This window comes from Dysidea avara, chromosome 12, assembly GCF_963678975.1.
Source record: "Dysidea avara chromosome 12, odDysAvar1.4, whole genome shotgun sequence".
Classification (NCBI taxonomy): domain Eukaryota; kingdom Metazoa; phylum Porifera; class Demospongiae; order Dictyoceratida; family Dysideidae; genus Dysidea; species Dysidea avara.
Window position 1 is genome coordinate 18,316,278 of NC_089283.1, and position 23,778 is coordinate 18,340,055.

Genomic DNA, 23,778 nt, shown 5'->3' on the forward strand with positions numbered 1-23,778 from the left:
GAACGCTTTGTCTGCAGTTGTAGTTAACGTAAATTCTGTAAATAATTTTAAATCCTTATTAGATAATCACTTATTTGATTCGAGATTTAATGGTTAATTGTACTATTGTGTGCAGATCCGGTAGACAGGCTGTGCCTTTACTGGTACTTTAATCATAATCATAATCATAGTCTAGTAGGTTGCCCCAGCATTCAACTTTAGGGAACGCGTATAGTAGGTTGCCCCGACCATTCAACTTTAGGGGACGCGAAAAGTAGTTCTAGTGTTAGGATCGGGTTCAGCTTTAGTTTCTTCTTCACCTTCAATATATATTATATAGAAGTTACTCCACTCGGAGACATATACGGTAGAAACTAAGGGAGTTAGGTAGCTGGGAACCACGTAGCACAATGGGTAGGACATTGGGCTCAAGTGCTGGAGGTCCCGGGCTTGATTCCCGCTCAAGGAAAGTTCTTTTTTTTTCGTTTGAGGACCTTTTGTCTAAGTTTTATTTTTATTCACGTGACTGTCGGAACAATAGCAACAGCCTTTTTTAATCGTCAAAACTCGAAATTTCGTCTCACTCACTCACTGCCTGACCCCAATCGCAAGCCTAGAGCCCAAACGAAGCAGCGCACGCCACCATTTTACGCCACAACACTGAACAAACTCACCGGTGGGATGTGCCCTTTGGGGTTCCGACGAGTGTGCGCCTTGTCTTTTCTTTTATCTTCAATCAGGCTGCTTGTCTTCTTCATCCAACGAAACCATATCGAGGCGTTAATTTTCCATATCAACACTTTCTTTCAAGCAGCATAATATACGCCACAAAATTATTTAAGGCGCTTAGACTACGCTACTGTACGGAGGTACCAGTACTCCACGATAGGTCACAAGATCACGCCCATTCTTTATTCTACTATTATCGATCTATCGATCGAGACCACGATAATCACGCCCCTTTTATGCTAGCTGTATTTGTGACCAATCAATCCAGTATTTTCCGTAATGACTGGATTGATTGCAGGAAAAAAAAAATTGTGACCACACACCTTCAAGTTGTAGACTAAATAGTAAAAAGCTTTATAGTGTAATGCTTTATTATTTGCTTTACAGCATACATACAACAAGATACGTACAGTATAAACATTAGTAGTCCTTAATTTAAATCTATAGTGTGTGCTGAAGGTCCACTGGCATCCAGTGCCAGTGGCCAGGAGTAAGTAGTTATTAAGATTAGTTATAGTTACTTATAATTTATTATATAAAACTCATTTAAAGCAAGGGTTACAGGTGATCAAAGGTGGGAGGTTCGGGGGACTTATTACAATTACAACAGGGACAAACAAAAGAAAAAGTGCATGCATTGTCAGGATCAAAATTTAGATCAAAATGATTCCATAGAAAGTTTGTAAGTTTGTACTTGATAGTAGGTAGGCTAAGATTGTAATCTATTATTGGTAAAACATTCCATATACGAGGGAGTCTGTTGAAATAGAAGTTGCTGCTGGAAACATTGGTATTTCTTATGTGTTGCGGTTTATAGCTAGATCCTCATTGTGTGTTTCCTGAAGTGAATTTAATATAGTCAGTGACATTAAATGCATTTGTAGGGGCTTTAAGGCTTTTGATAAAAAACATTATGTCACAGATGTCCAAAACATACATTAAGGGTAAAATTTTGAGCTCAAGTAATCGAGATTTATAGTTGCTGGTGTAGTCATTCAATATGTACTTTGTTGCACGGCACTGAAGCTGTTCTAGTTGTCTGATATCTTTTATACATAATATATTATGGTTTCCATAGTGTTGAACAAAACATTAATCGGGATCTGACTATCGATATATATAGATGTTTCTTGGATATAGCAGTTATGTTTGTTGAAAAGGAACATCATAATAAGCCTAACATCCGATAAGCCTTTGATATTATGTGTTGGTGGTGGGGTCCCCAGTCTAAATCTGATGAGATAATGATACCTAGATCTCTATGAGTAGTCACTTTGGATATAACATTGTTGCCTATAGAGTAGGATGTCAAAAATACATAATGATACAAACAGTGGTTATAGCTGCATGAGCAAGTTGTACTAAAGGAATCTGGTAACAAGTACCAGACCCTGAAGTTATGTACTTAATTACTTATAATAACTAACTTTTCTAGTATAATAATCGATCGAAACCACGATGACCACACCCCTTTTTTGGGTAAGCGCACATCTTTGCAGGCTGACTCGAGATACTCAAATACAGCAGTCACCCTAATAAAACAGTCACATGTTTATAACTAACTGTATGCTTTAACAAAAATAACTAAACAAACTAGTATATTAAAAATTATAAATTTAAAAATGAAGTAGGGATCCAAGCAACAAAAAGTAGTGAAACAAGAGATGAACAATGGTAGCTATTACAGCATAGCTCAGTGTTAAATTCCTGCTTTGGCATGGTATAACAATTATTTTGTGTTCAATGTCAAAGTAGAGATTTAATTTCCCACTGAGCTATGCTGTAATAGCTACCATTGTTCATCTCTTGTTTCACTACTTTTTATTGCTTGGATCCCTACTTCATTTTTAAATTGTATAATTTTTAATATATTAGTACCATATAACTTACTTATTACAATTCTCTCCAGCGATGACTTCCTTGTCTTTTAAAGATTCTGGATTTGTATAAATAACGTAACCAACAAATGCCACTTTTGATTGTGGGTTTACATATAGGAAGGCAATTTTACTGAAGGAGTGAAGTAACACAAATAATGTCATAAGGAGCATAATTCCCACATTATGTTTACTGTTATCTCACAATAAGTAACACCAAAGTGTATGAGGGCCTACTTCAGCATGGTGAAGCATTACAACCTATAGCTAACAGTGCCTATTAAATGACTCCTGTAGGACACATTTTACAAAACGTCCTTGGGTGTAACTAAACACTCTGTGGGTGTACACAAGCACCTTTGGAGGTGTGGGTGTATAATATATAACGCCTCCGGTGAGGTGTAATGGAAAACCACATTTTTACAGTGTACTGGGTACAGTTTTGAACCAAGTTGACTCTGTTCAGTATCTGGGTGTTATAATTGACCCTACATTAGGCCACTACATTGAGATAACTTCTCGTCAGCTACTTCTCATAGAATCACACATGCAAATGGGTGGTTATCTCATTATTTTTAAGTCATATAAATTGCAGAAGTTTATTGTAGTATAACTACACTAGAGAATCTATGACAAAACCAATAATAAATTATATACCTTTTTATATTAGAATTTTAGGTTTAGCATCCAGTTCAATTCAAATAAACAGCTTCTTCAGCACAACAATATTAAAGGCTTTCTAATTCAGAGAGTCCCTTTAAGAGAACTCCACAATAGTTAGTATCTTCACCATGCAGTCTTGGGGTCATGTACCACACCCTTCGCAGAATGGCATTCAGCAAGTAGCTGCAGCTGCCGATGCCATGTTAGCTAGCATCTGCAGGCTGATCAGTCTATTATGGGAGGGGCTGCTGCAAGCTTGTGACTAAACAACACTTGAGCTACTATGACTCTTAATTGGAGACGATAACCCACTTGTAGGGAATTTTAAGGTATGCTAATATTCTTATATAGCACTCACTGATGGTGCCTCAGTGGTTGTTGATGCTAGAAAGCATTGGAACCAACATAGAAGTAAAAACTCATGAGTAGTGTCTGCATCTGCAATAATGAGTCTGCATGTGCACAAGAAAATTTTGATGCAGGCAATTCATGAGAAACAAGTTATCTAGCTCATTGCAGTGGCCTTATTGTGGTCTTTACACATTACCAATAGGTCTATAGTTTCTAGAGTTAGTTCAAGACTTTCAACCATCTTCCGTGTCAAGGAACATTGGCACCTACAATACTTTGTCTGCTTTATTCAGCTTTTGTCTTAACATTGTTTGACTATTGTGATGCTGTGTGGTGCCCCACTACAGCTAAAATTACTGCAGTGCTTGAAAGAGTGTACACTAAATTTGTTTAAAAATTACCATCATCGTATCATTGCAAGTTTTCTTTTACTTTGATGGAGCACCGCAGGTTTTCATATATACAGCTGTACAGATTTTTAATCTATTCATCGAAAATCACCTTCCTATCTTCATAACATCTGCTACTCAAAAGATATCACAGGTCATATTAGTATAATCATCAATAGACTCTTTATTCCTAGAATAAATAACAATTTTGGAAAGCAAAGTTTCTTTTACAAAGGAGCTGTTATATGTAATAGTTTACCACCAGCTGTGACTGAGGCAACCAACCTGTTTTAGGAAATTGTACTATGATAATGTTGATTAATAATTGTGTATATAATGTATTTTGTATATACCCTTTTTATTGTCTGTATGTATGTATGTATTTGTCACTTGTATGCAGGGCTCCACTGAAAATCAGTGTCTCACTAAGTGGAATCCCTGTTGATACATTGCAACTACAATTACAATTACTGATTCAGAAGTAGCTATACCTAGCTAGACTGAAGCTATTGGCAATCAGAGTGAAACCTTGTTTTTGAAAGTCTGGATTTGCCCCTGGTAACTATTCTGAAACATTCTCCAATACATATTTCTATTGGTAGGCCTAGGAGAACCTATGCCTATACACTCAGTCAATCCAGAATTGTCTGGATGTATGAAATCATACTGTACATTAATTATAATATTATGTTGTGCCCCATGCATTGCATAGCTATGTCATCAGTGGAGATTCATAACTGCTATTTCTAGAGACTGATATTGAATAAAGAGCTTTCTTTCAACATATGTGATCACTTACAATGTCAAAGTCAGCACCAAAATTAATAAGGTTAAAATGTCAAAATTTTCCTCTGCAAGTGTGTGTGTGTGGGGGGGGATTAAATTAGTTTGTTAGCTTTGTCCTCTGAATGTCAGCTTTTAGAATTGCCACTGCTATAGTGTTGGATAATAAAAATAAACCATTCAGAGTGTTTAAGTGTTACTAAATTCGATCTCAGAAGGATATAATTTTTCAAAATTTTCCTGTGGGGATATGCCCCCAGACCCCCTAGTTGGAGCATGCTTTGCATCCTGAGTGTGCTTTACACACTTGTTGAGTGATCCATACCATTAAATGCCCACAAAAAGATGTCTAGACCTGAAATCCCCTCTAAGAATTTCTAGATCCGTCTCCTAGATTTCCACTGTAGTTGATTATCAATCATTAATCTTTTTTATTGTGAACTATACACGAGATACCACATTGGTGATGAGCATGGAATCCTGATGGCAGAAACCATCCAACCATGACTGTGACTGGCTAACCGAGTTTATCCTAGGAACAACTCAATTACAGCTTATGTTGAAAAAGTTAATCTCTATTTCACTGCCAACGATGTTGTTGACAGGAAGAAGTTTTGAGTGTCATAGACTAAACAAGGACAAGGCAGACAAACTATTTACAATGGATATATGCCATGCTTAATGAAAAGCCTTTTCCAATGGAGCTTGATACTGGTGCCACGGTCTCAATAATTTCAAATGCAACAGTTCAACAAGTTTTCCAAATGTCAGTTTACAACCTTCTATAGTGTAAAATTACATACTATGTTGGATAAGTTACTGGATCATCACAATGAACTATTTGAACCAGGACATGGTAAGTTGAAAAACTTTTAAGGAAAAGTTTATGTGGATTCTCAAGCCAAATCTAAATTTGTAAGGCTCGTTCTGTTCCCAATTCAATGAATGCCAAAATAAAGGAACAACTTTCACAATTGGAGAAAGATAATATTTGATTGGACCTGCACAGTAATGTATGCAGATTGGGCAGCACCCATTGTGCCTGTCTCTTGATGTTGCAATCTTATGAGTGCAGTGTCGTTTTCCTATCAACCAGTATGATATAGGCAATCTATAATTCACCTGACAAACCTGTTAGTACACCCGTTCCAGCAGAATTAGCACTAATGATTGAGAAATTGGATGATACTCCTATGTCATCCACTCATATTATTTTATTTATTTATTATTATTGTGTCAACTTCATAAGCGAAGACTATACACCGAGGTGGGGTGGGGGGCATTTATGCAATTTCAATTGATTAATTTGATTTTTAAATTGTTCAATAGAGGTAATTTGGATCAAGACAGATCCTGTATTGTTTGTTAGGCTGGCCAAATAAAATTTACACTAAGCTTACAACTTATTGGAACAGATACGACCTTTCTACCCAAGTTGGTTGTAGTATCTGGGGTGTCCATGTCATCATCCCTCCTCAAGGACGAAGTGCTGTTTGACAGAATTTCGTAGTGGCCATCCCAGGATTACAGGGATGAAAGCCTTAGCGTGTCACTTAATTTGGTGGCCTAAGCTGGACAAGTATGTTGAAGATGTCATGAATCATTGTAATGAAAAAAGCAGAACCAAGCCACACTGAGACATTTCATCCTTGGCAATGGCCCACACGTCCAAGACAGCACGTTAATTTTGCTGGACCAATTTATGCACATGGTTGTTAACTATTGTGGTGAAGCCTTTGCCATGGAGAAATGCTACCAGTACTACTACCTTAGACAAGTTTTTGCTCTGTTTGGAATTCTTGAAACTATCATATTGGACAATGAAACACACTTAGTTTCTGTAGAATTCTGTCAACTGAATCAGCCCCGTACTATCCATCATCTAATAGATTGGCCAAATGTGCTGTTAAAGTTGTAAAGCAATGTATTTGTAGCAGTCTTCTGGGTAGATTGAATAATTGTATATCCCGACTATTGTTTCAATATCGCATTACTCCCCACAGCACCACTGGGATCTCTTTATGTGAATTGTTGATTGTTAGACGATTGCATTCCAGACTGAATCCCCTAAGCCTATTACGGAAGAGAGAGTTGTTGCCAAGCAACACAAGCAGAAAGAGTTGTATGATAAACATTGTATATAGAAATTGTATTTTTTCAGTGGGAGTAAGTGTATGCTAAGAATAACTACAAACAACAGAGATGGTCATCTGATTCAATTATAGACAAGACTGGTCCTGTTTATTTCAAAGTCAAACTTCAAGATGATAAGGTCATTCGTTGTCACCAAGATCAACTTAGACTACGTTACACTATTGATTCAGAGTTACCAGTACTAAATGATGATGACATTAATATGTTTCTAGTGCTCAAGAGTCTCATATTCCCAATGATGAAGACTCTACTGATATTACAACTAAACATCATGATCAGAATTCACAGACCTCCTACTTGCCACATAAAAGAGTCTGACATTTAAGGAGAGAGGAGATATAGTGATACAACTGACTTTATTATAGTGTATGATGTAATTGTGATTAGTGCACGTGCATTGGTTGTAAGTGTCATTCTGTCCAAGCTGCTGTTTGCTGTAGTTGTTATTGTTATTAGAGCTTTACAGTGACAAGCACTGAAGCAACATGTGCTGCAGCCTTTGGATTACTTAACCTAACAAACTGGAACTATAGACTTAAACAATACTTACCTTGCAGTAGCTACAATAAGGTGAAACAGAAAATGGGACAAATAAAGGAAAAAATCTCTCCTATCCCAGGATTCGAACTTTTGTGTGATTGTTTACAGCTGATTATCAATCATTAATTATACACGAGATACCACAAACTATCTAGACATAACCATATAATATCATGTCATAGTCAGAGGTGGGTTTCTGTGGCTTAAACAGAAACCCAATGGAAGTATCTATGTAAGCTCTATTAGGACAATTTATTATGGAAAAAAACCTACCATATTTCAGTAGTATACATGTAATTGCATTAAAAACATTATTATAGCAATCTCGATAGTGATTAATCCTTCAGAATCACTTTCCTTTTCACCTCATGCTTTATTAACAATGATTGAAATGCTATAATAGAGCAATCAAATAAAATTTAATAGAGCAATCAAAGCTACAGCTTAGTCACAACTTTTGCCCTACAATAATTAGTTTGCATAAGGCCACATAAACCTAATTATTAGTTTCTCATCCACGTCCGCACTGCCATTTTTCTTACCTCATCAAGGATTTTTTACCCCACTGGTGGCTGAGTGCAGCCATCCAGCACCTTTAAAAGTTGGCAGGGGTGTCAGAGTAAAAGTGAAAGTGGTAAGGCTCACTCTAGGGGAATGCCCCCAGGAAAAATTTAAAATTACACATTTTGAGATGCTATTTGGAGGCACTCTTTGGACTGTAGTACTGTGTGTAAGGTGCTAGTTAGCTAGCTATCTGCTGACAGGTGGATATAATAAACTGACCAAAAAGCACCTCCATAATATTCTTTAAACTCTTAAACCTAATCATTTGAGTTTGTCAACTAAAAGATAAACTGTAATGAATGCTTCCAAAGCAGCTACAAAGAGAAACAAAGCCAATGCTAGTATAATGGTAATTGTTTATAGAGGCACTAAAATGAATGAAGTCAATGTGAAGCTGTTCTGAGCAAAAGACAGGTTAGATAAGTGTTGTTTTTTCCATTATTAAATGCCAAGTATTGCTTGTTAGCTACTTTTAGTTTTGGCTTCATCAAATTTAATTTTATTTAAAGATTTCAGCCAAAAAGTGGTGAGGCTCTGGCCTCACTGGTCACACCTACTCTGACACCCTTGAAAGTTGGTACTTAAATAATAATAATAATCTAGTTAATAAAAGAAATCCACCCTCCTGCACTGACATTTTGAACACAGGCGGATGAGAAACTAATAATTAAGTTTACGTGGCCTAATATTCCAGTTTAAAGCATTGAAAATAAGTTAAATAAAAGAATCAACTGAAAATCCTATTTTAATATTATCCTTAAAATTTCTGGAGGTAGCTAGCAGATACCTTATTTTATTTCTTATTCATAATTATATCCATATTAATTTTCAGAAGCTAGCCTCCTTTGAAAATCCTATAACCACCACTGCAATTCTACGTGGGTAATGAATTTCACATGCATGTATAGGTACTGTATGTGTGTTGTAGTGTGAACAAATAACCTTACAAGTACTAATAATTTATCAGATGATGGCAGTTACATAGTTCCTACATAGCTTTTGACTTCACTGTATTGTGTTAGAGTGTACTGCAAGTGTACAAATGCACATGGCATAATTTAATAATTTTACTGAAGTGTTTCAGTCAACACGCAGTGTAGTAAAGTGTGTGTGTGTGTGTGTGTGTGTGTGTGTGTGTGTGTGTGTGTGTGTGTGTGTGTGTGTGTGTGTGTGTGTGTGTGTGTGTGTGTGTGTGTGTTACTCTTCTGCATACATTTTCCATTTCTGTAACAACTTTAAACAGGCTGTAGGACCAGGTGTGACCTCATATCCAACAATTAAGCGACTTTTAATAAAAAAAATTTTTATTAGCAAGATACACGCGTCTACACTGGAAGCAGGTTTTCAAGGCTCTGTTATGGATCGTCAGATAACCTTTAAACCCTTTCCAGGTTCTAGCAGGAATGGCCAGCATGACATCTACTTTCACGTAAAATGTAACAGCTTAATACGGCCTTCTTCATGGTACAAAGTAGGGGGTTTAACATTACACATAGAACCATTGGCCATGAAAATATTGGCTCACCTCAACAATCCAGGCGCGAATTTTTTAACGATTCCAGGTTATACCAGGCTAGATCTATCCTTTCTTGAATACTTCAGCTAGCTATACCGTTCGTGACGAACGTTTTACACGGTACAAATAATTTTATAAAAATCACTATCTCAATCCAATAGTCGCATACCCTGGCTGAGCACTGATTATTAATGACGCGCGCGCTATATTGCGTGGGCGAGTTGCAATGGAGAAGTATTACGTTCTTGAAAGTTTAATTCATCAACTTTTCAATGGTCAATAGTCCTTGTACATCATGCTTTTTTTGATCACGTGATACATCTTTGTATTTTGTACATGTAATCAAATAAATATTTTGAAAAATGGTCATTATAAAAATTTCAAGTTACTTGTTGCAGTTCTCCAACGTATAAACCTGTGGAAAAACAGTAACATTTAAATTGGTGAATTTAAAAAAATCTTTATCACGCACACACTACACACACACACACTACACACACACACTACACACACACACACACACTACACACACACACACACTACACACACACACACACACTACACACACTACACACACACACTACACACACACACACACACACACACACACACACACACACACACACACACACACACACACTACACACACACACACACTACACACACACTTCACTACATATTCACATAAAAATAAAACACTACACGGTATGGTAATGGTTGTTTACATTGGTTAATTTTGTGGTGTGCCACATATAGCAACAAGGGAAATGTGTATCTGTGATCAAGAATTTAATTTAGTTTGTAATATCAATCTTTGTCAACTAGAGATGAACTGGCTATTGGTAAAAAGCGAGGGGTAGCCAATGCCTTGGGAATCTTGTATGCTATGTGAGAAATCCAATCAGAAATACACAAATATATTAGAAACCAAATCCTAAATCCAAAATCATGTAAAAATAAAGGAGAAAGTGAGTTTAACAAAGTAGACAATGATCGATCATGAATAACTAGAACAAGATGTAGATCAACAACTGTACAGGTAGTTACTAGTTAGCAATATCACTAAATGCTTTTAAAAATACATAAAGATTGGGAATCTCGTATACGCCAGTTTGGTGCTTTGCTTGGGCATTGGCAACCCCTCTGGTACACCATTTCTGTGTTTTGCGTGGGCGTTGGCTACCCCTCGGGAAAAATAAAAATTTATAATGAAAGACTATACAGAAGCTGATCTGTACAGAAGATGAGCCCTGCACAGCTACGTGGGCTTCTTTTTACAAAGCATACACTCACCTTATTTGCACATTGCCCAATCATCATCATGGACGCTTCCACCTCCCACCGTGCACTAAAGTAATAGAAACAAACATCATTAAATAATATAAGCATTAATATTATTATAGCATAACACAGCAGCACAATATTACAGCATGATAAACAAACCAAAGTATTTATACAGAAAACTATGTCATAGACATTTAATCGTCTTTGAGCAAGGCCATTTTAACGAAGGCGCAAATTGGGCGTGGGCGGGCAATTCATTACATTCTTTTCGCCGTTTATAACTATCACTGGCAAACTAATGCATATACTATATCAAAGAACGTATATATTTAAACAGTTGTATGATACTTATAGACTGTTTTTTCACTGTCAACCACTTCTTGCGCGGCGGCCCACCACCCCTCCCCTCCCCTCCGCACCCTCCCACCCACCTACCCCCTATATGATATACGTGCTATACAGCTGAGCATATAAAAGTTGCTAAAATTAACAGGTTTTTGTAGAATCAATTTTATTTTTAAAATTCTAATTGAACAAACAGTACATTTTCATACTGTAGCTGAATGACATTAAAATACATTGAATTGTCTGATATGTTCAGTACTTGTGCTGTAAAGCCTTAATAAATAAATTTCTTTGGCAGAATAATTCAAATTTGTTATAAACTTTACAATTGCACGTGAGAGTCACAAATTCATCCCAAAGTCAAAATCTGTCTTTCTTCTAGCAACACTGACCACACCCCTAATCCTGTAGTTTAAAGTTGTAGTCACTGCTAGCTACTGTATGTGGCTACATAACCTGCATTTGGTATAACCTTTGTACACCACATGGTGGTGGTGGTGGTGCTGGTACTGCTGCTGCTACATGGTAAACTATAAGGAAACCAGATTTCATAGTCATCCATGCAATCAATGTAATACATAGCATGAAGTCTCTGATTACTTTTCAGCTATAGGAAGTATGCACATGCATGGCCAGCTGGGGATATTTTTGAGTAGCACCAAGAGGTCATAATATTATATATATATTTAGGAGAGTATCCAATGCTCTATTGCCTTTTCAAAATGCATTGCACAACAATGTTATGCAATAGTCATCATCACCAAAGGTGTTAACTTGCTTCAAAAGCTATGAAGATCTTGAAGTGCTTGCAGGTCTTCACCTTGGTATATCAACGCCTATCAATAAGTCTTTCATAGCAAAGCCATGTGTTGGAGTTTACTGAAAATATTTGGATATGTTGCACAATGTTGTACAAATATCACACAGTGCACTTTGAAGGGGCAATACAGGCTTTGAAGGGGAAATACAGGCTTGGATACTCTCCTAAATATATTATGAATTCTTGGTAGCACCAATAGAAACCAGCCAAGAACTTGTTGACTTGGCATTACTTAGCAACATCTGTTGTAACTTAATCTCTTTGTGTGCTTGTGTATTTCATGTTGCACCTTTACCATATTTATCAGCTGTGCTCATGGTGATTACAGCTAGACAACTGATGTGCTAAGGTGAGTCATCCTCACCTGAAAAGCCCAGCTACCATTCTCCTCTTCCACACTGTTAATGGTAGCTACAGTATCCCAGTGCAACAAATCAGCATGTTTAGATGAGTACACCTTTGGCCATTGGAATGGTGTGCTAGATAATAGGAAGACTACTAACTGGCTTGCCATCCGTCACTGGACTTATGCAAACACCATCGGTAATGGCACCACGTTTTTCATAACATCAAATCATAGTAAATATTGTTAAAGAAAGTAATTTATCAGGTGTTGAACTCTGAACTTTGACCCTAATTAGTTATGCCCTTTCATGTAGTGTCAGTCATTATTGTAGTTACCATAGTTGCGGATTGTTGCTGCCTTGTACTTGTTATTTGTCAAGTGAGGCTTTAACTTAATGACCCCTTCACCGCTGCATTTCTGGGAGATTCCAATCTGAATGTTTTAAGAGACTATATCTCACAAAACATACGACATAATCCCTTAAAACTATATATAATATTAATCACCATTAAACAGCGAATCCCACTGTGGTATTACGGTTTACTTAACGGTAACCCCTATACAGTTATATAACCACAAATAAAAAAATCGGCTAACAATCCTTAACCAGCAAATTAACACACGTAATATCTGAAGTGATATACTGGAGTCTGGTTTTTCAGACGTTTGAGCAACTACGCATGCGCATAAACCCACGAAGCTATTAATCTGTGAAGTGAAAACCACTCAGTAGTGTTAAAACGTGTCTAATCTATCTCCTCACCATTTCCTTTCATTTCTAAAACCAGGAGCACTTCAAAGTGTCCACCAGAACGGCTATTACACACGACCACAAATCCATTGATTACGTAACATTACGCGCATTAGTGAGCGAGGGACCCGTTTATTTCTTTATTTAAACTTTATGGTAGAGAACTTCCAAGGGTCTGCTAGTAACTTATACCAGCAGCCTAGCAAGACTTACGTACATACATACATTACAATTAGACTGATCGGTTAAATTAGCTACAAAAATTCAGGAATCTCAGTGGGATAGTCAGTTAGCCACTGGAAGAGTCCATTGGATTGAGCTGATGAGACTGAGATAGGACAAAAGTTGAATTTATAACTTGGCCATGAAGTTTCTTGTGTACAAATATTTTATTGCTTGGAATTTTGATGACCTTGCGATCAATACTGTTTTGAATTAATGACCAGTAGAAGAAGACACTCAACAAGCCTATCAGCTTGAGACATGTCCGGTTTTATTCTAATGTTTTTTTTGGTAGAGATCTTGCTTTTAACAACAGTGCTGATAAATCAATGGATTGGTTGAGTTTGACAAGTAGTGGATGAGGTTGCTTCAATTACACATGGTATTTTCCAAGTCTTACAAGGTCATGGATGGATAAAGGACTAATACTATTTTCTCCTTTAGTGATGATGGATGTGACTTTGTCTAGATCATGATTGAGTTATTTGTTCTTTGGAGTCCCTTATCCCTGTTCCTGTTTGTGTAGGGGCGTGACCACCTTAGAATAAGTGCATTAGCTGGTAGAAGAAACAATGAAAACCTCAGAGTGCCTAAATATTAACACTAGGAGCATTTATAGAGCCAATGGACCATATGGCATCTACAGCAGTGAATGGGTTAATCAACTATTCTGTATAATTGCTGTCAACAAAATTAGATCATTAATGCATTCTGAGAATGGCAGCTACCATGAAGCCATAGATACTATAGTATCTATGATAAAGCCCAACATATGTAGCTAACTATAAAAAATACTGAAATAATTAAAGCACATGCATGATGTAAGAGGGATATTGGGGTACTTTGTGATAATAAGTTACTCTCTAGAGTTCCTTGGATACATTGACAAGGAGAAAACATCCTGACCACCTGGCATACTCCTGTAAGTGTGCGAGCATTAATCAGATGGATGCAGGTTCGAGGTCCAGTCATGGATTTTTTTCTCCTTTCTCCACCTCTTCAAACACACTTTCTGTAACAACTTTAAACAGGCTGTAAGACCAGGTGTCCTAGAGACTTTCAGCACTTGTACTGTAAAGCCTTAATAAATATTTCACAGTCACGTGCAATTATGTACATCTTTTACAGCTCTTAAAATCTGGGCACTGTTAAAACTATATATCGACAGTTAAAAGTACCAACAGCCACTGTGTAGCCTTATTATTAAGACTACCCTATTCCTTAACTGGTGGATAGAAATAAGGGATTTAAATTCACATATTGTAACCAACCACATTATGAGCCAAATGCATGGGTAACTTCAATCCACAGAAGGTTAACTGGCTGCAAAGAACCCCTCATTGAAAATAGATACTTACTCAAAGCTAAAAAGATGGATTTGGTAATGTTTTAGCCACTAAAAACAACAGAAAATTTTACGTTTTAGGTTTTTACATCTGTCTTAAGATACAGTGTATTTATCACAGACAATTTTACATGTAATGGATTTTTGTATTGAAATTTCAGACTATCATACTGAATTGTATAGACCACTTTTTGTGGACCTTTTTTCTACAAGGGGTCAGTTCTTCAGAGCCTATAGAACCCCCCTACCTGTGGATCTGTAATAAGTATTTTGTTTTATTGTGTGTCAAATTTCATTTGTAGCGTATAGCTGTATGTTGGTATGTAATGGTGTGATTACTCCATCCTTGATCATTAGTAATGTTCAAATTTAAGTGTATTCACACAATAGCACATAACAATAATGTCTTAGTATCAAACACATTTTGCGTGGGTAAATATAGAAGTACATACGATACATATATTGGTTGTTTTAAGATCATCTACCCTCAAAATTAATTAGCCAAATTGTGCACTTGTTCATAAAAGCATAAAACTTTCTAGTATACCTAGCTCATGAAATGTATTTTTGCCATTGCAGATTTGACTTTTGGTGACCTTTGTGGCCACTTTTGTACAGAAATTTGACCATTTCCATCTTTATCTCCCTGAGGCATTAATTGACATGTTAAAACATGCTACCAAAGTAAAGGTCTTGTTGAATGAAACAACTTGGTTTCTGTTTGAAGTTAATAGGTAATTCCATTTTGAAGTTATGATCACTTTTATTTTCTGCAGACTTTATTTATTATCTAATTTGTCTCAAAAGATAGGGTTGCACCAAATTTATCTGCCCTTGAGGGTGTAAATTACCCATGAGTAGATAAATTAAATTACCCATGAGGAGGTAAATTATCTCAAAATTCATGGGTAATATTAACGATCTTATGAAATCACCTATTAATTTCAAATAAAACTTATTTTTTTTGTTCAACAAGAGCTTTATATTGGTACCATGTTTTAACAACTTAATTACTGCTTCAGGGGAATAAAGACGGGAATGATCAAATTTCTGGGCAAAAATTTCCATAAAGGTCACCAAAGGTCAAATCTGCGATGGCATCATTTCATGTCATGAGGAGTACTACTTATGTGGAAAGTTTCATGCTTTAATAAAAAAGTGATGATTTTTGTGTTGTGCCACTATACTATATGACAGTGATTAAATACATGGTGACTGAGATGGAGTCATGTCGTGCTATTTTTGTTTTGACTAACTGTAAATATGCAGTATGTATGCACAGCAGTAATGGTCCACATGGTTGTAATGTATGCACATATACTGAATACAATTTCCGGTCTGCATATTTATATTTGGTTGAAATAATAAAATAATGCAGCATGGCTGCATCTAGGATACATGTACTTAACCATTTCCATATATGTGTTGGGATAGTACCAACAGATGGTCTAAACATAACCAAACCCACATATGTATATGCACTTACAAATGATGTTATATAGTTCTATATATACAAGTACACAGAAAAATTTGGAATTTTCAACTAGAGTAGGGACCATAGCACATCGGTAAAAGTACTGAAACAAGCTGGAGTAGTGCACGATATTAAAGTAAAACAACATGAAGTGTTATATCCCTACTGTGCATTTCCATTATGATATCTTGAGCACAGTAGGGATATAACACTTCTTATTATTTTACTGTGATTTAATATCGTGCACTACTCCAACTTGTTTCAGCACTTTTTATTGATGTGCTATGGTCCCTACTCTAGTTGAAAATTCCAATTTTTTCTGTGTACTTGTTTGTTAACTTTTTTGTAAATAATTATTATGACTGGTGAACCCACACATACCGCATCTGAAAATGGCGCTGCATGCCCCAATTATCATCTGAAAAGTAAAGTATGGGTAGCACTAATTTCACAACGCTTGATGCCTTTTGTGACTTTAACTTGAAACTTATTAATAAATGTGAAAATTCTGAGCTCAATCCTGGGACGTTTCATAATGAATCAGAACCATAACCACTGTATCACCGCTGCCAGCTGCCGGAACCCTGAATTTTAGACATACTTAAGGCCGTGCAAAGTTAATTATATGTTTCTGGTCCTACCAATTCCCCAAAATTGAAGAGGTAACCAGACTTGTTTTTTTATTATTATTATTATTATTTTTTTTTTACATTTGACATATTATAGCAGTACATGGAATTAAGGCCAGGCAAACTTGAGTACTTGTTTCTCATCTACAAAAAAAAAAACCTGAGGTGGTGTCAATAATTACCTGTGCCTCGGTAATTATTGATGTCACCTCAGGTTTTTAAATCCTCGAAGATGCCTATCACAAGTGTCTAACTAATACCAAGACACTAAGTCCAAGATCATTAATTTAACAATTTAACTCTTAAATCATGCACAATTCACGAGAAATCCATTATCAAATCCAGTATCAGCAGAGTAAATTATGCATGCAATTGCTCCATTTTCATTTGTGACATGACCATGGACTTTAGGTCTTGGAATGGTAAGATAGTACATCCTTTTGTACAATCCTGCAGCTGTCATTTTAACTTTTAAGTACTGATTGATTGATACTTTATTACATTATGAGTACACCATGGCCATACTTGTTGGACCTACTTGACATAACTACTATAATGAAGTGGTCTTATTAGAGGTGGTCTTATTATAAAGTGGTTTTATTACAGAGGTGGTATTTGTTAAGAGGTACCTGTTAGTATGAAGTTCTGACCAATTTTAGCTTTTCAGTTTCAGTTTCAGTTTTCAGTTTCAGTTTTCAATTTCAGCTGTTTCCAATGTCCCTAATGAATCTCATCCAAAAAGGTAGTACACCTAGCCATACAAGTGCTAAACCCTCACAAGAGTGAAGTGGAATTATGTAATTACTCAGGGAATGTACATTGATAGTGAGCAATTATTCTCACTTCTTATTACAATGCTTTGGATTATGATGACTACACGCGCTACATGCTTGCCTTGTTGTTAAGTGTCCTGTCGGTACATATATACTTGGTTGTATACGAACTGGTGCTTCATTTTATTATGTACATATAGACAGGCTACTTAAGCCAAACAGAAGACTTTAAACTACCTAAATGCTTGCCAACAGTGTGCTGCTAGCCCATTGTAACATCATTAATTAACTGCTTAGAACAAGTTCTTGTCAACAATACAGTCATGACAACATCTAAAATTTGTACCAGCTGCTTATCACTTATATGGCTTGGCATACTGTCACTCCCTGTAGTTTCTTGAGTAGCTACAGATCTTGGCCTTCATGAAGATGTGTTTCGCTTCACAACTACTCTGTATATGTTCACTAACTTTACTACAATTCAGAACAGATATGGCTGATTACACTGATTCATGAGTGTTCACATACAGGTTATCACTTTCGAGTAATAAATAGTTCGCAACTTGCACTTGGGAGAAGCATCCACAAATAACTGAATTACCAAACTTTTTGCATTCCATACTGTAGTTGAAGATAGTTTTACAAAATCAACCATTAACATTATGAAGTCCAATTTGATTATATGTCTAGCAGTTGTCAGCAGTTACAGTGCCAACAAGTGCTGGGGATTGAAGCAAGGACAATGGTGGGTGCTACTGTGTTCCTAAGTTAAGTCAGTCTCCATTTGCATTACAACTGATTGATAAATAACTTTAGAGTTAATCTAACAGTTTATTACTAGTTTCATCAGTTAACAATTAATATTGATAGCTAATGTAGCTAATTTACAGTGACACTGCATGACACATACTTTTGGTTTGGTCTCACTCCTGTTCCCTCACTTTTATATTTTTTCCACCAAGTTTATAACTTAAAACAAGGCTGTAGTGCACTAGTTCTTGATTAGCTTTCTTTGCAATCTTAGGAGCCCTCCTCCTACCGACACCCTCTAAAGTCCTTGAATCCCTGTGGGTGAATTCTACATAATTTCTCCTTTGGAACTCTTCAAGATGACTCTTTGTACGATAAAAACTCGTCACCAACAACAAAAGTCCCAGACTCCGCCATAAAAATCATAAATCCCAACAAGCTGAATGCCAGGTAGAACATCAATGTCCAAGCTGTAGCACGCTTTCCAATTGTGTCCACTCATGTGCACAAACAGGAAGTGCCGGATGGATATAAAACAGAAATGGCGTCTGGCTGCCGGATGAATATCCACTGCGAAGTTTGTTTGGGGTTAGTTTTACCTAACCAATACTGCCTCATTGTCGTCAGGGGAAATTGAGGCTGTTTTTTGGGTGATATTTTGTGGGCTATTCCTACATCCCTACTATACAGTACTATTGTACTGTATGATATGTAGCTATGCTCTTATAAATGTACCCACAAATTTTGTACTTTGTATCCTGTAGTAGTTTGTTGTTAAACAGAGACCATAGTATGTAGCCAAAAAATGTACAGTACAGATTTATGCATTCACGGTGGTTTACATGTAATAGTGACAGGAACTATGAGGCAGAGAATAAACCTATATAATAGTTAGACGTCAAGAACCAGGGTTCTACGGGATTTAGAAAACTCGAAGGCCCTGGGCTGTAGCGCCTGAGCGCAGCGAGGGCGCTACTAAGGGCCTGAGGGTTTTCTAAATCCCGTAGAACCCAGTGGTTCTTGACTTCTAACTTATTTAGACTACAACTCGTTATTGTACCTTGAGTTGACAGCTGCTTGTAAATAGGAAATGTATGGCTAATTACTAGAAACAAGCCCTCTACACCTCCCGACATGGCGGGACCTCAGCGTGGCTGTTGCTACCCGTTTAAACGCCCATGCGTTGCCAATGTTACAGGCGCGTGCTATGTATCGAAGTACTGGACTCAGCGAGTGGACTACAACTCATTGTTGCTGTTGTTGTGCCTCGACAGCTGCTTGTAAGCAAGTAATGTAGTGTTGATTAGTACAAACAATCCCATTACACCTCCCTCTAATTCAGTACGGCTGTTACTAGCCATTTAAATGCCCATGCGTTGCCAATGTTACAGGCGCGTAATTATCGTGTTTCGTATCGCCTCAGAGCGTGGTCTCTATTGGACATGACCGTGGCTCTACGAGATTTAGAGACCACGTTTTCAGCCAATCAAATTTCAGTATCAAACTTGTTGTAGTCTAAATATATGTGTGTGTGCAGTTTAGTTTTGTACGGTAAAACAATATAGTTACACACCACAAATGGGAGAGCAACCATACTCAACCGTAACTCTACATTCATTCATGCTCTCCCTTGGTGGTGACCCAATGGAGAGCATGTTTATTGTGGCCCCAGTAAATTTATAGCCATTGCATAACTGTGGATAACCTCAAATATCAGTGGTGAATTTTAATTCATTTATATAGCTTGTCAGGCTGCTGTTATAATAATTTAGCTAGTTGATGTAAGGGATGTACAGACTGGTGATCTCAGTTAGGAGGGATATACCTTGGGATATATCATTACTATACTTGGAACTGTAAAGGAGACTGTATGCTATAATTAAACTAGAGCCGTACTGATAATCCATCCGTAGAAGTCGATAATTAGCTGCTTTTACCTTAATCAGAAATTGGTTGTAACGGGCTGTGGCCAGCAGATTATTAGCCTATTCAGTTTTGGCAGCTGCAGTACCACTGGAGGGCTGCTGTCAAGCACTCTGGCATGTACGTAGGTAATTTGTTTATGTTTTGTGGTAACCACAAAGATAAACAGTGGTGGTTCACACCCTAGCCCACTTGTCTGACTAGCAACTTTGAGTTAAGTGTACAATTTCACAACATTGGCTTTACTAGCTGTACTTTTAGCGGAGCATGTACAGGTATAACGGGATGGAATATTTTCATTCTGTCGCTTGTATTGTAAAGCCATCTAACTGTTTAATATGTGCTGAAACATTCATGGTCACAGAGGCATGGAGTACAAAGTTATAACACATCAAAGTTTGAAAAAGTAGGAAATTTTTATGTGCCCACATGCCCTATTTTTTGCAGGCCTGGTCACATATATGTATACATACCATTACTAAATAGACCTATACTTATCAGAATTTTAAGTCTTAGAAGGCACCAAACCCACCACAATTAGTTGATAATGGTGTAAAACACTTGAGTTACAGGGAGAATGAGATGGAATACAATATGTTGTACAGTTTCTTAAAGGCCTTTATAAATACTTTGTGTATACTAATACTGCCTCACATTATCAGTACATATTTCATATTTCTAAAGTGATTATGCATATTCAATGTGCCAGCTTCCACTGTCTTACTGTATTAGACAATGGTAGATGGTAGTAATAGCCACAAGTCTCTTAATGGCTGATCCAGCTGTGTACTGTCCTTAGTAGACTAGTAGGACTAATGCACACAACACAATACGCCAAGAAGTAATTTGAATCACTATCATTGGAAAACTCTCAAAAATACAGATTAAAACTACATTTATATACATGCAAGCAATTACTTAATTTTAGATTACATCATACTCATAATAAATTTGTCCAGTCACTACATCTCCTCTACCCTTAAAAAGTCCATTTATCAGGGGGTTTCCTTGTCCAGGAGGGGTTTCACCGAGGTTCTGTAGCCGAAACACTAACAGGGGCAGCACTATAGTTTCTGTGCTTGTATTTGGCCATGCATATTACAATTACAATAACACTTTCTTCTTCCTCTTCCCCCTCCTCAGTGGAGTGAGATGTAGGTGAAATGTTACTTGCATTAAAATCAGTTGAATGTCAGCAGGGGCGGTTTTAGGGGGGTTTCAGAAACCCCCTCTGAAATAGCGCGCCCCCCTATGATTCGTCTGTGTGATAAAATTACAAACAGTTATACATACTGTATTATATTATGGCTTTATCTATTGGCAAAACTTCATACTTTTGCCTTTGAAATCACCTTCACAGCGTTCAAAACCTTGTAGTAACTTTTTTTTTGTTTTTGGTCTTCAACTTGCAGCTAGGCTGAAGTTGCAATTCTAGAGAACCAGAAACTCCCTCTGAAAATTTCTAGATCCGCCCCTGATGCAACACATTTGTGTTGGATTGCTGTGAATAGCAGACTCTTAGTTGATCAATGTGTCTCTTCCATGTAAAAGTCATGTAAAGTAACTGTAACTTTGAAATTTCGAGGTCTTAAGCAATCCACAATCTTACCATTGATCCAACGTGGTCCTTGTCCATAATTTCTAACATAAACAATATCACCAGGTTGAAATGATCTCTGTTTTGCACATTTGTCATGACTATCTTTCTGCATAGCCATAGCAGTATCAACTCTGTCATTCAAAGTAGGGTTTAACAAGTCTAACACAAATCTAAGTTTTCTACCCATAAGTAATTCAGAGGGAGCAACACCATTTGTAAATTGGGGTGTTCTACGATAACTAAACAAAAAACAAGCTAATTTCTGTTTCAATGAACCTAAATTCAGACATTTTCTTTGTACCATCTTTAAAAACTCTTACTGCTCTTTCGGCTAAGCCGTTTGTCGCAGGATGATATGGAGCTGAGGTTGTATGTCTGATACCATTTTGCTTCAGAAAATATATAAATTCAGAACTTACAGAATTTGGAGCATTGTCTGTCACAATTCTTTCTGGGAGTCCAAATCTTGCAAAAACTTCTCGTAAACATTGAGCGGTTCCAGTAGACGTAGTAGAGGACATCAGAAAAACTTCTAACCACTTTGAATGTGCATCAATGATTACTAACCACATTTGGCCTAGGAACGGACCTGCATAGTCAATATGTAATCTTGACCATGGACGTGTTAAGGAATAAGTGGAGATGTGGCAGGGTTGTCTTATTGACTTGGCAAGAGGAACATGAACGAACCATAATTTCAATTTCATCATTTATTTAGGCCACCAGACAATTCCACAGGCTAAACTTTTCATTCGAGTAATTCCCAGGTGTCCACTATGCAATTCATGAAGAACTGTGGTTCTGCCTTGTAGGGGTACAATTACTCTATTTCCCCATAGAATATTCGGTTCTACGATTCCAGTAAGGTTTGAGAGTATCATCTTTCACAAAGTTTGGCCAGCCATGCAGTATAAAGTTAAGTACTTTAGAAAGGCATGGATCTCTAGAGGTGTAATGTCTAACTTGTTGAGCAGCAAAAGGTCCATCGTCAATTTGTTCTGGTAACAAAACAGGTTCAGGTACTGCAGGTACATCTGAAGGAACAACAACTAATGGAAGGCGGCTTAAAGTATCTGCATTTGAATGAGCTGCTGTAGGACAGAGCTGATGTATATTCATAGGCAGCTAAGGTGAGCACCCAACACTGTATACTTCCAGCTATGTCTCTCTCTCTCTCTCTCTCTCTCTCTCTCTCTCACACACACACACACACACACACACGCACACACACACACACACACACACACACACACACACACACACACACACATGCACACACACATGCATGCATACAGTGCATAACATCACAGTACAGCACACAGCAGCACATACTGCAAAAGCAACACAGTTGTCAGTATACAAGTAAATACTTAATTTATTACTTAATTTAAATCCATGGTTAATTGTATATGCCATCACTACTGAAGGCACCAGACATGACAATAATACCAGCAAAATTAGAAAGAGACACACAGATAATGATTATGCCAAGTGTGCGTTATATTAGAGTGTTTTGTAAACCTTTAACCATATCCCTTGCTGTACACCCAAAGTTGGTAATGTACCACTTTTAATGTCAATGAAATCTTACTTTCTACTAATTTGGCTACACAGTAGAGTGCTGGGGAGAAGCAGTTTTTCAGTGATAAATGAGTTATGCAATAATTATCCCCTTGTGTGATGATCTGATTATGGCTTCATCAGGTTCCAATACTGAATTTGGAGATCTAGTGAAAAGGGTCTGGTGAGCATCGTCGTTGGCCTGTCCCAAGATTGTTTATATATGCATGTATAGAACTTTACATGGGTGAGATCAAAGGGAAAGGTGTATTTTAAATTTCATAAAGTACACTTCAGGGCAAACAGTGCTTTATTGCCCAAAGAGTGCTTTATTGTACGATTAAAGCACTCTTTGCAGTGCAATAGAGCACTCTTTTTGGGTAATGAAGCACAGTTGTCCATGTGCTCTAG

General features: G+C 37.1%; 1 protein-coding gene across 2 annotated transcripts in view; it reads right to left on the reverse strand.

The window, feature by feature from the left end:
• The window catches only part of LOC136240388 (uncharacterized), a 46,492-nt gene extending 26,693 nt beyond the window's left edge, over positions 1-19,799 (reverse strand). Inside the window, exons 1-3 of one of the 2 annotated variants that reach the window (XM_066031352.1) lie at positions 19,345-19,799; positions 10,839-10,893; positions 9,555-9,960 (exon numbers count right to left, since the gene is read on the reverse strand). The gene's annotated coding sequence lies outside the window, so the exon portion shown is untranslated. Of the gene's footprint in view, positions 1-9,554; positions 9,961-10,838; positions 11,209-19,344 lie in introns of those variants that run through there. The other variant, XM_066031356.1, reaches the window with a different exon arrangement.
• Between the last annotated feature and the right edge of the window lie 3,979 nt (positions 19,800-23,778).